Source organism: Notolabrus celidotus, chromosome 15 (genome assembly GCF_009762535.1).
Source record: "Notolabrus celidotus isolate fNotCel1 chromosome 15, fNotCel1.pri, whole genome shotgun sequence".
In the NCBI taxonomy this organism is placed as follows: Eukaryota; Metazoa; Chordata; class Actinopteri; order Labriformes; family Labridae; genus Notolabrus; species Notolabrus celidotus.
Window position 1 is genome coordinate 9093851 of NC_048286.1, and position 12603 is coordinate 9106453.

The 12603-nt window shown below is 38.7% G+C and overlaps 1 long non-coding RNA gene across 1 annotated transcript; it reads right to left on the minus strand.

Moving 5' to 3' along the window:
* Positions 1-385: 385 nt before the first annotated feature.
* Positions 386-11508, minus strand: LOC117827019. Its single transcript, XR_004634127.1, has 3 exons — positions 11397-11508; positions 3018-3079; positions 386-811 (listed from the first exon to the last, which is right to left on the minus strand). It is a non-coding gene; the product is annotated as an uncharacterized LOC117827019 (long non-coding RNA).
* Between the last annotated feature and the right edge of the window lie 1095 nt (positions 11509-12603).

The window sequence follows — 12603 nt, forward strand, 5'->3', positions numbered from 1 at the left end:
GCCTAAGATAGTAGATTTTAATATGAGCCCTGCCTCTGACAAAGCGTAAAAGCGAGTCATAGTTCAGACTTTTGGGGTGGTACCTAGGGTGGCAAACCAGATTCTTAAGGGGGGGCCGTGCCACCTCTGGTCACCCCTCTGGGCACAACCCTGCATACAGTGCTGCACTAGTTCATGAGAAATGAAACACATAGATCAGAGGTTGCCCTGTATGTTGCATCAGGACTCCTGACACTTCCTATTATTAAGAATTTCTGTAAAAACACTCAAGGTGTTGCACTGACTCGAACACATTTACAGAATCAGAATGTGTTGTGTAAAGAATCACAAAGGGGAATCAAAGGATGAGTTAGCAACCTTTTTTAATGACCATTTTGATCCCAAAATGAGTGCAAGAAGATCAAAAACCAGGAAAGCATTTCTTTAAGAGCAAATTGGAAACTTTATGTTCAGATTGTGAATATCAATACATTTCTAAAATACAAGCAAGGAGCAATAAATACTAAGACTTCATCTCAGGTCTGCAAGCATATACATATTGCCTTTTCAACTGAATAAAAATCTTATTTTGGGAACATACCCTCTAAATTTAGCAACAAAATTCAAACCAACAGTTGTATAACTGGATCAAAATCAAACTGGATAGAAATCAGAGATAGTTGCAGAAAAGTCTCTAATATCCAACGACAAACACCCCAGCATTGATCACAAACAGCTTTCTTCTTGTTTTTGTTGAGCTTCAGGTTCGCAGTTACAGAGGAGCTTAAGCACAATGTGAGGATCATCACCTCCCTCTCCTCCCGGCCATGGCCTGATGAGAACAGTGTGTTCGACAGTGTGTGTCACAGATTTTTTGTCATCTTCAGATTGTTTCAGGCTGAATGTGAACAATATGATTTGGATGCCTGTGGGCCTGTTACAGACCGGGGGAATGTGGGGTCTGTGTCCCATTAAGAATCTGTTATAATCTTATGATTGAAAGATGGAGTGAGGCTGTGAAGGCTGGGGGGGAGATCAGCTGCACTACATTAAAACTTAAAGCCTCACAGATTTCTCTACTCTGGATTTAAGAAATAGATTCCTTGGTGTCCAACTAACCAGTTTTTTTCCTCTCCGCTCCATCTTGTTTGCATAACATCAAGGGCTGAGTAAATTGAAAAAATAATCCTCATTCTTTTATACATCACTGTGGGGTATTTGCTGCTTTGTGTATTGGACACTGAATATGAAGCAGAAGCAGAGGGTGTGTCTACAGGCTATAAACTATGAGCCCCATTTGTGAGCTGGATCAATCTGCCTTCACAAATACCTTTCATGACATGCTCTTTAACCATTTCTTAAAGTACAAGGTGGTTTGGATTTGCCTGAAAGTACATAAACATAGCAGAACCAGTTAAAGTCATACTTCATAAAGTGTTCATTAGTTTGTAGAGATGGTTTTAAAAAGTTCTGTAATGCTTTACAGGTGACTAAAGGTCAATTATAAAAACAACACCTGGGCTTCCAGGTTATAACAACATCTCTCTGGCTTGGATTTTCCCTGATAGCTAAATTAGCTCTATGCTAGCACTATATTCTATCCTGTTTGTTTTTCAAAAAGTGATACTTTGTCTTATTGCTGATCATTATAACTGTTAACTTATTATGAAAAGAAAAGTCAAAACCTTCACAATGAACCAGTTGACTAAAGAGCTAGCTAAAAGGAAAAGTTAGCTAAAGCATGGGATGTTAGCGAGGGACTCAAGCAGAACAATGACATCATTGGTTGTTTGCTCAAAGGCTCATAGAAACCAATGCTTTAATTCTAAAATCCAACTTCTTTTGCTGAAAAAAGTAATTACACAGAAGCAAAAAAATACAGTTGTCTGATCTTTTTGTAACTAACCACTAAAGCTTCTAAAATACTTGCAACTTATACTTGACCTGTATTCAAATGGACAGAAAAACAGCCCCGGTATCATCAATGCAAGTTTGGCTCAGAGGAGTTTGACATCACTCCTGTGGCTTCGCTCGCTTCTACGCATGCCTTGGCTCAACCAGCACAATATATCAACGCCCATGGAGTGGGTATTTTGGCTTCACATCTCACTCTTGGAGGCGATAGAAGTGCTGTGTTTTCATTACGGTTAGTGATCCCAAGCTCAGATTACAGCTTGGACTATATTTCTAACAACCAATCAAAAGTAATTGTTAATCCACTTGAAAAATAAGAGATATATTAAGTCTAACAATTAAATGAATGAAGACCTACAAATATGAATTAACTGGAGGAAGAATCTTTAATATAAACGACCATTTGATTTGGAAATTTAAATGTATCATGACAGTTATTATTTTTACCCTTTGCTGGAATATCTTTTTCTCTGTCTTTGACTTGTAGTAAATCCATTTTTTACAACACTTTCTGGAAGAAGGTAGCCAAGGCCAAGGATGTACCCACTCAATTTAGAATAAAACTAGATCTGACTCACAAACAAGAGACCAAACAGAGTCACAAACAAGCTGTAATGGTGGATTTGACTTAAAAACAAGCAAATGTAGAGGATCTGAATCATCAACGGGCAAGTAAGGCAGATCTGATTCATGCTTAAGCACTGGTGGTGGATCTGAAACACTAACAAGCAATTTATCTCTTACACAACACTGATGTTAGTCTCAGGGTGAGTGGTGAATATACAGCAGAGCTACCATGCAGATGACGGTATTAACAGGTTTGAGAAACATGCGAAAAAGTGGAGTTTTCTTCTTGTTAACATTACCAAAGTGAGACTATTTAAATGATACACACTTCATCAAACACACATTTTTAGACCTCACATTCTGACTTTGTACTAAATTGAACTTCTCTGTTGATTGCACTCACTTGCTCTAGTGTTCATTTTGGTGCTGTTATGTGCACAATGCTTAAAATTACCTCACACTTTCCTTGCATCTGCATTAAAGTGGTAACATGCAACATCTTGTTCACTGAGTTGTGACAAATCCCATGTTATTGCAAAGTTGCTGAAGTTTCTTACCTTATTATAGAATATTTTTGGTCTGTGCAGAGGTGTGAGCTCCCAGCGTGCTCTTGGAGTTTCTACAAAAAACACATATCAGGATCTACTTCAGTAAAAGAAAAGTGAGAACAGGTATAATACAGAAAAAGTAGAGCCATGGTCGTGTGGAATTACTTGCCAGTGTATATTACTCAAGAAAGTAATAAAGATCAGCTCAATGTATTGTATGGTGATTTATATCTATTAAAGAAGTAGAAAAGTAGAAAAGAAATCATGAAATGTGAGAACTTGTGATAACTGTTGTAAAAAGGCAATTTTTTGTCTATCCTGTCTATATTTTGTTAATTAAGAGGATCTGTTTTTGCTCTACCTTTGTTTGATTATTATGTTGTATTGTGTGTAAGTATGTATGACTGTATGTGGAAGAAAAGCCATTCTTATGCTTGTGCAAATAGGGATCCTAAAAAAGACAGAGAGCACTGTATGCCATCAGTGAGTCAAGGTGTGTTTCCTTCAGAGTCACCATTGAAAGTGAAACACTGAGTAAAGTCTGAATGTAACAGGGTTAAAATGCAGTATTAATTATTATTTCTTTATAATTTCACAAAGTATACCTGTGTGTGTGTAGAACCTCTTTGTATATTTCTTTTCCCAAAAGTATTTTGAAGTGCGGCCTTGTCTTCCGGTCATTTTCTTCTTCGTTGGTATCTTGACCTTTATATTTCATTTGCCCCCTTCCCTCTCCCCTTTTGTATGTTATCCCTTGGGGAGAGGTAGGTGTCCGTCACTTTACTTTTCTGTTTCCATATATTTACTTATTCTATGTGTGCTTTTGTCCTGTATAGTGTTCCTATGTGTATATTAAACAGAGTTTACTTTTATTCCTTTTTAAAGTCATGGTTAAGCAGACTAACTGAACATGCATGTGCTGGTTTACGTGCACTGAAGGTTTAAGCTAGTCGAAATGTGCTTTCATCTGTGCAGGAGCGGAGGCGGGCTGCATACTTTATAAACTCTGAGGTTCTTGTCTGTCTGTTTTAACAGGTATGATTATTGTGTTTTATATCCTTTATGTGAGTGTAATGTTTATGCTTGTTACGCAGGCCTTTTTGTATGTTATCCCTTGGGGAGAGGACCGGAGGCGGGCTGCATACTTTATAAACTCTGAGGTTCTTGTCTGTCTGTTTTAATATGGAGAGAATATTGTGTCTTTAATATGCAATCAAAAATAATGGATTTGAGAACAAAAAACAATTTTGCAAACAAAATTATGATTTGAAAAATATGAAATAATGCTATGAATAAAGGAAATATATTTGTGATTAAAAATGTATCTTTATAAATCCACTCTTTTTTTGTTACAAACAAAATTATTATTCTCACGAACCACAGATTCGTTTGCGTTTCCAGTTTTTGCGTTTGCGTTTCCAGTTTTTGCGTTTGCGTTTCCAGTTTTTGCGTTTGCGTTTCCAGTTTTTGCATTTGCGTTTCTACATAACTGTCATGGGCGGGACCTCCCCTGAGAGATGCCAGAAGCCTCCTGATTGGTCAGTCTCACTCAGAGAGACGGTGTGACAACTTCCGCCCCAACAAGTTGTTGCCGCTGTTATCGCCCTACTGGTTTCTACGCTAACTGGTTTCCGTGATCCAGCTGTGTTGTATTTACTTACAGACAGGCGCTGTGTTCTGCTTCAGACACAAGATTCGCCACACATTTAGAAACATATTAACAGAAGTTCTCGGGTCTCATCTCACATCTACTGCAGCAACAATGGTCGGATCAGTGAGCAGTGCATCACAGCTACCCACGAAAGTCATTAAATATGTAAAAATAAAGTATTTTCAAACTTAAACGGAGTTGGATTCGTTCCCACGAGAGCAAAATATGATTAAATCAAGAGACCGCTACCTAAGCTCGTGAGCCACGAAGCTCACATTGATTCAGTGATTCTGACAGGTATCAATCAACTACGTCATCATCCAGGTCACAGCCAGGGAAGATGTTAGTCTGTGTTCACCTGAAACAACTGGTTTCCTTGAGTTCATATCAGGAAATACTGGACCATGTTTAGCGAAAGTTTCCTCCAAACTTCGGCCTCATTAACCTCTGAACTGCAGCACACTACTACACCTCACTCTGTGACAGGTAAATACTTTATAACGGTGACCATCTAACCCACAGAACTCGGTTAAAATACACCTTTAGACGGTTTACGTGGAGCCGTGGGAACACAGTGCAGGAGGAGTTTTCAAGTCATGTCTCAGTTAGAGTCTACTGCAGGAAGAATAACTCTGGTGAAGGAATCACAAGATCACAGACATCTACAAAAATACAGCTAAGAAAAGACAAAGGACAGTGTTGCTCCGCAATGTATTTTATAATCACTATTTAAAACATTATTGAACTCCACGCCAGGTAACACTTTACCTGATGTTCGTCACTTTTTGCCTTTGTGAATATGTGTAGTTCTGAAGTGTGCTGTAAGGCAGCAGCTAATAAAGCATCTCTACCTACAAACACCTTACTAAATATATTGAGGTATTTCCTCACACAGACACAGAGTAACCTGTTGTTTTAGACGAGCACAGACCAAAATGTTACCCCACGTGAGCGTGTATAATATTTCAGTGACAGAGCTATATCATTTCAGTAGAGTTCGTGGCACAGTGGTTATGTTTGTGGAATGAGACTTTTGGACTCGTGAATTTTGTTCGCGTAAGATCGAGTCTGTGTTTTTGTTCGTCTTTGCATATATTTTTGTAGATGTCTGTGATCCTGTGATTCCTTCACCGGAGTTATTCTTCCTGCAGTAGACTCTAACTGAGGCACGACTTGAAAACTCCTCCTGCACTGTGTTCCCACGGCTCCACGTAAACCGTCTAAAGGTGTATTTTAACCGAGTTCTGTGGGTTAGATGGTCACCGTTATAAAGTATTTACCTGTGACAAAGTAAGGTGTAGTAGTGTGCTGCAGTTCAGAGGTTAATAAGGCCGTAGTTTGGAGGAAACTTTCGCTAAACATGGTCCAGTATTTCCTGATATGAACTCAAGGAAACCAGTTGTTTCAGGTGAACACAGACTAACATCTTCCCTGGCTGTGACCTGGATGATGACGTAGTTGATTGATACCTGTCAGAATCACTGAATCAATGTGAGCTTTGTGGCTCACGAGCTTAGGTAGCGGTCTCTTGACTTAATCATATTTTGCTCTCGTGGGAACGAATCCAACTCCGTTTAAGTTTGAAAATACTTTATTTTTACATATTTAATGACTTTCGTGGGTAGCTGTGATGCACTGCTCACTGATCCGACCATTGTTGCTTCAGTAGATGTGAGATGAGACCCAAGAACTTCTGTTAATATGTTTCTAAATGTGTGGCGAATCTTGTGTCTGAAGCAGAACACAGCGCCTGTCTGTAAGTAAATACAACACAGCTGGATCATGGAAACCAGTTAGCGTAGAAACCAGTAGGTCGATAAAACCGCGAAGGGAGACATATCAACATCGAGAAACAGGTACGTTTTGCGTAACATACCTGTCTATTTTCTGTCTTATTGGTGCTTTTAAGGTTACACTTGTTGTTCGTTCTTCCAGTGTTTTTTTCCCCTAACCGTTTTAGACGGCGGTATCAGACATTAACACCTAACACGCTGTGTGCTCGTCATAAGTGACTGACTTTATTACCGCCCGGCTCATAATAACAGTTACCTCAGTAAACTGCTTCCTGATGCTGCTTTCTGGTGCCAGCGACAGTGATAAATAAAACATGATCAAACCCTAAGGGTTGAAGATCAGTGAAAATATGGCCCCTTTTATGCTTTTAGTTTCTTTTTACTTAACTTAAAGGAGGAATGACCCCTCAACAATCCACACACATGCCTCCTGATTTGTTCTGATAGTATATCTAATGAAAAAGTTCGTTTATTTATTTATAAACAGGCCGATAACTATGAAATTAGGATAACTGTCACTAAAGCCGGGCGGTAATAAAGTCAGTCACTAATGACGAGCACACAGCGTGTTAAGTGTTAATGTCTGATACCGCCGTCTAAAACGGTTAGGGGAAAAAAACACTGGAAGAACGAACGACAAGTGTAACCTTAATAGCACCAATAAGACAGAAAATAGACAGGTATGTTACGCAACACGTACCTGTTTCTCGATGTTGATATGTCTCCCTTCACGGCAACAACTTGTTGGGGCGGAAGTTGTCACACCGTCTCTCTGAGTGAGACTGACCAATCAGGAGGCTTCTTGCATCTCTCAGGGGAGGTCCCGCCCATGACAGTTATGTAGAAACGCAAATGCAAAAACTGGAAACGCAAACGCAAAAACTGGAAACGCAAACGCAAAAACTGGAAACGCAAACGAATCTGTGGTTCGTGAGAATAATAATTTTGTTTGTAACAAAAAAAGAGTGGATTTATAAAGATACATTTTTAATCACAAATATATTTCCTTTATTCATAGCATTATTTCATATTTTTCAAATCATAATTTTGTTTGCAAAATTGTTTTTTGTTCTCAAATCCATTATTTTTGATTGCATATTAAAGACACAATATTCTCTCCATATTTTAACAGAGAATAAACGCAGAACAAACGAAGTCCTGGTGTTGGTCGTCAGTCAACTTTAAACAAACACAACGCAGATTTCCACCGGTTACATGAACAGAGGACACTGAAGAAGAAAAAAGCCTCAGAAGCCTCTATAAGAGTTTATTAATGGTGGGGTCAAAGTGTTGTATAACTTTTTCAGTCTTTAAAAACCTGCAGAGGATTTGTCACCGGGCCTGAAACAGTCTCACTCCTCCCCTCCTCTTCTCCTCTCCAAGCCGCACTCTTTCAAACACTTCATTACTAATGAGTTGTGAGGTAAAAGATTTTCAAACATTTCACCGACTCCATCTCTAGGCAGTTTTTTTTATGTCTGGTCCATGTCCATCCAGCATGTTTTAAACAGATGAGAGGAGTGACCGAGAGAAAGGTCTGACAATATCTACCCTATCTCAAAACACTTACGTCATAATCTGTCAGAGAGCCTGAGAACAGCTTGAAATCAACACAGATTTTAGCGGTGTCAATGCTGAAACACACACATCTCTTTAAAACATGTTTTTGTCTTGCTTTTAATAAGGTTGGACTCTTATTGTTGCTAAAATTTTGTGCATATCTTGATTTTAAATAGCTCATCTTGCTCAGATGAAGGATTTTTAAGCTGTTTAGTAAAAATTATGACTGTTGCACAAAAAATCCTCCGACCCTTTTCATAATCACCTCCATTAAAGAGGAATACCGAGAAGGAGTGGGTGACAGAAACTCCTTTTTGGCTGCTCTAGGTGGATGCAGTCATGTTTCATCATCATTGAGAGCTGCTGTTATTGTTTTCATGTGGCGTTCAATAATTATCCTCCACTGTTCACCCTTTAATTTACGAGGCCCAATGTAGCATGTAGATAAAGACATATCTGTTCAGTGTTTAATATTTACCTCCCTCATTTTTCATCCCTTGTTTTGTTGCGTGCAGTTGCACATTCTGTGACACACATGTTCTTGGAATAAGCGAAGTAATTCATCATTTTTAAACATTTGGTTCCCATTTAATAAACGTGTATCAGATTTATGTTGAGGACGAGAGAGTCCCTGACAGGGAGTGTGACTCTAAGCTGAGCTCCTTTTGATTAGCATGCATGCTTTGTAAATTAAAAACACAATGCACTATTGTCTCCAAACTGGATTCCTGATAGTGTACATGTGTTGTTTTTTCTCTCCAAATTCATTTGCAGTAAATGTATTCTTACAACACGACCTGAACTCATCATACTGCTCTGCACTTCTTGAATCATCAATGCAACAGGTATTACATCAGTGAAATGAATGCCTTGTTTCAAGACTGTTGTCCCTTCATGCTTTAAAAACTATTTCCCTTTAAGCCAACAAATGTGATAAAATACATTTTTAAATGTCTGCTGACTCTGAAAAATAAAGAGTGAAAGTGGTTGTCCTCCACTACAACTTTTTTTTACACTGGTGAGAATTGAATGTGACAATTTTTTTTACATTAGGTTTAACATTACACATACATTTGACTGATAGAGTAGAACAAAAAGGAGGTGACCTAACATGTTGTGCATCTTGAGGCTGTAAAGTGGGGTTAAATTAACATTTCAGATATGTGTAAATTGCACAGATTATAAATGATAAGGTACACTCTGAGAAGCCTAATTCCCTGCACTCTCAGACTTGCTATGTTGAACTTATCTGCTGCAAGGTGGATCTTTTATTAGCTAATGATTGTTAGAAAAAACAACAACCTAGAAAAGTCCTTCCATCTTTAACACCTTACCTACACATAGTGTCATGAAGTCGTATCCATTCATAATAGGTCAAATTAAAGGATAACAAAAGTTTCACATAAAGGTGGTTCTTCCTTCTTCTTCATTAAAAGATAGTAAGGCTAAAAAAGACATACACTTTGAAGTCTGCATGTATTGATACAATCATCATGTTCCACCTCTTTGCAGCTACCTGCATCATATCCAAGAAACTGTATGCAGGCTGATCCTTTACCATTAACATCACTGTAGATGTAAGGTGTAAAGGTATTTCAGTCTTGCAAAGTCTGCAGCCGCCAACACCCTGCCTGCTGCACAGGTTCACAGACTGAAAAAAAGCTGGACCAGCATGCAACCTGTTATTGTCAGAGTGTTTTTCATCAACATTAGTGTTCTTCCATAAAAGAAGAATAGGTACGTAAGTGTTATGATGAACTAGGGCCTAAAGCAGGAAGAGATGTGGGGACATCGAATCAGAAGCACACTTGAAATGTTCGTTTAAAAAAATTAAATGTATGATAAAACTGATCCCTGCTTGTACTTTCAATCAGTGTTCCCAGTGACCCTTCACCCTAAGTTAAAACATGTATTATTCACTGGTTAATCCAGATGGAGGTCAGCACAGCTTTAAGGTGAAGTGTGCATAATTCCAGGTTGTTAGATTTGGGTTTTCAAGGCCAGATCAGATACTGAGTGACAGAGCAATCTGTTTGAGCTCAAAAGCAAACTTTCAGCATTCCTCATTCTGGAGGGGACCACCCAAAAAGACCCCCACCCCACCCCACCTCTCCCCCCTGCTCGGACCCAGCTCAACCAACCCCTCTGTCTCATGTTTCAAGGCATCCCTGTTCTCCAAAAGAAAATGTCACAAAAAAAGGAACTTGAACTTCAAAAGGCGACTAATCTGAAGTAGCCTGAGTTAATCGTGTGCATCTGTTCCACAGCCCTAATACTTCTGACCCACAGAGGCCCTGATCTGGACGATGCTTCACCATGCAGTAAAGCCTGACCGTTAACCTACACTGTTAAAAATGACTACCCAGTGTTTGAATGAAGAACCGCTCTGCTCTGTTCTGTTGGTTGGATGGATTGACTGTCATTTGACGTTATTGTGCCAGATGCTTCTTCCAAAAAGTATAATTTAGAGAGACTGTAGGCCACAATGTCATGACCTCAGTGGAATATTTGGTTAAACAATACATGAGTTGTTGCATTGAGGATGAAAATACAACCACAAGACAAATTGTTTTATCAAATATGAAGTTTAAATGTGACATCAGTTCTTTTTTCAATCTTTTAAACTTTCTGTATTTCAAATTGGACGTCCACTGAACATAAAACGAAATTATTTTCTGAGTCAAACTAAATGATATGCGAAAGGGGAAACCTCACTCTTGTGGATGACTGTTCAGCAACATTTCCAGTTGGAGCGCACTATTCTTTTTTGTATAAAAGCTAAATCAAACCACTAACTGCCTACCAAATGAAAAAAGTTATTACCAGTGTACTTCAGTCTGATTGGTCCCATAACAACAATATTTAATGCTCTGCAGAAAAAGCAACAAGTGGCTATGCAAATTAGCATACCGACAGGGTGAGCAACCAGCCACTGATCATTGTAGATATTTAGCAGCTACAGTCAGTAATTTCTATCTATCTCGTACCAACTAAATTAAAGGGGGATTTAAATATATAAGTGGCTCCCTAAAAATCAACTCACACAAAGTCAAAGTTCCAAATTACACATGAAGTGTAAGTTCAATGCATTGCTCAAACAAGCATGTTCTGGACTGAAATGAAATCCTCCCCTCATGCATTCATGTCAGAAAACCAAACAGAAAAATAAATAAAGGAATACAGATGCCTTAGTCATGTATTAGTGGAAAAGGGCCAACTGTAGAAAATGTAGTAATACTTTGTTTGCACCTCACAAAAATGGTCTTATTCTTTCTTAGAATCCACAAAGTTAAACATCCAGTTTGTCTCAATAAACTGAACATTATTTGGTCAACAATCAGAAACTCTCCAGGAAGAACTAGAGTGTTTAAAATAAGTGTTTACCTTGATACAATGCAGCTACAAGCTATGCTGTGCTCTGAGTTTCTGCTCCATGACTTGTTTAGAAGCCATCTTGAAACACCTGTAGCTCACAGCTGAATGGAGGGAAATTGAGCAAAATGCATTCTGGGAAATGTAGGATAATCACTCACTCACCTAGAAGGACACACAGCAGCTTTACACTTATTGAGATGTAAGGAAAAGTTTGAAGAAAATCTCATTAATATAAACTTTAATGTTTTTTGTTCCTTAACTATAAATAACAAGGGTTAACCTTTATGCTTTATTTTATGAAGAAGACATTGCAAGAACACTTGTGTCTGTTAAACTCTCCAAACTTTGACCTCTTGAACTCTTGAGTTTTTATAAACTCATGTTGTGTGGCATTTTTCAAACCTCCAGAAATGAAGCTTGTGTTCCTGCGGGGATCTCAGATCTTCCAAAGATACCAAAAATGTCAGACTAAATTACAGGATATGTGCTTAAAATGATGCACAAGAGGTCTGGTGAAGCCATAAAAACACTCTGAGTATCTGCTGGAAAGAGCAGACAGCACAGAGTGAATTTCCTTTTCACAGCAAACCATTTAAAGAGATACTTCTAGAAAGAAATCAGGGTTTCAAAAGTTAAAACAAGTCTTTAACCCTTGGACAGCATGGCATTTTTTCTTATAAGTCATTATCAATATGGAAACATACTTTAAAGCTCCACAGCAATACTACTGGGACACATTTGTTGTCATTTAGACAACTTTTCTTTCTTATTGTGAGACCTTTCATTATTTAAGGGCTCAAAAAAGTGATTCAAGTTTTTTTTAATGTCCCCAGATGTTCTGCAGCTCTGCACCTATCTGCAACAATCGACATGATGCACGGAAGCCAGACGTCATGGACAACACAGCAACATTAGATTTCTTTCTGGTGTGGGGTTATGACAGACCCCCAACCAAACTGTCTGCATTCCTCTCTGTGGGGAAGAAGCAGAAAAACACATACTGCCTATCTCATTTCATCCTCTGCACCACCTTCACCAAGCAGATAGCAACTCAAGTGCAACTCAAGTAACATGTGGCCTGCCCTTGAAGGCTACCCAAAACCACATGTGTTAGTTCCCCTTCCCCTCAGACACACACACATGCAAACACACACAAACACACACATTCATCCTCGGGAAACCTGGTGTCGCTGGAGTGGGATGATTAGGGGGAAGC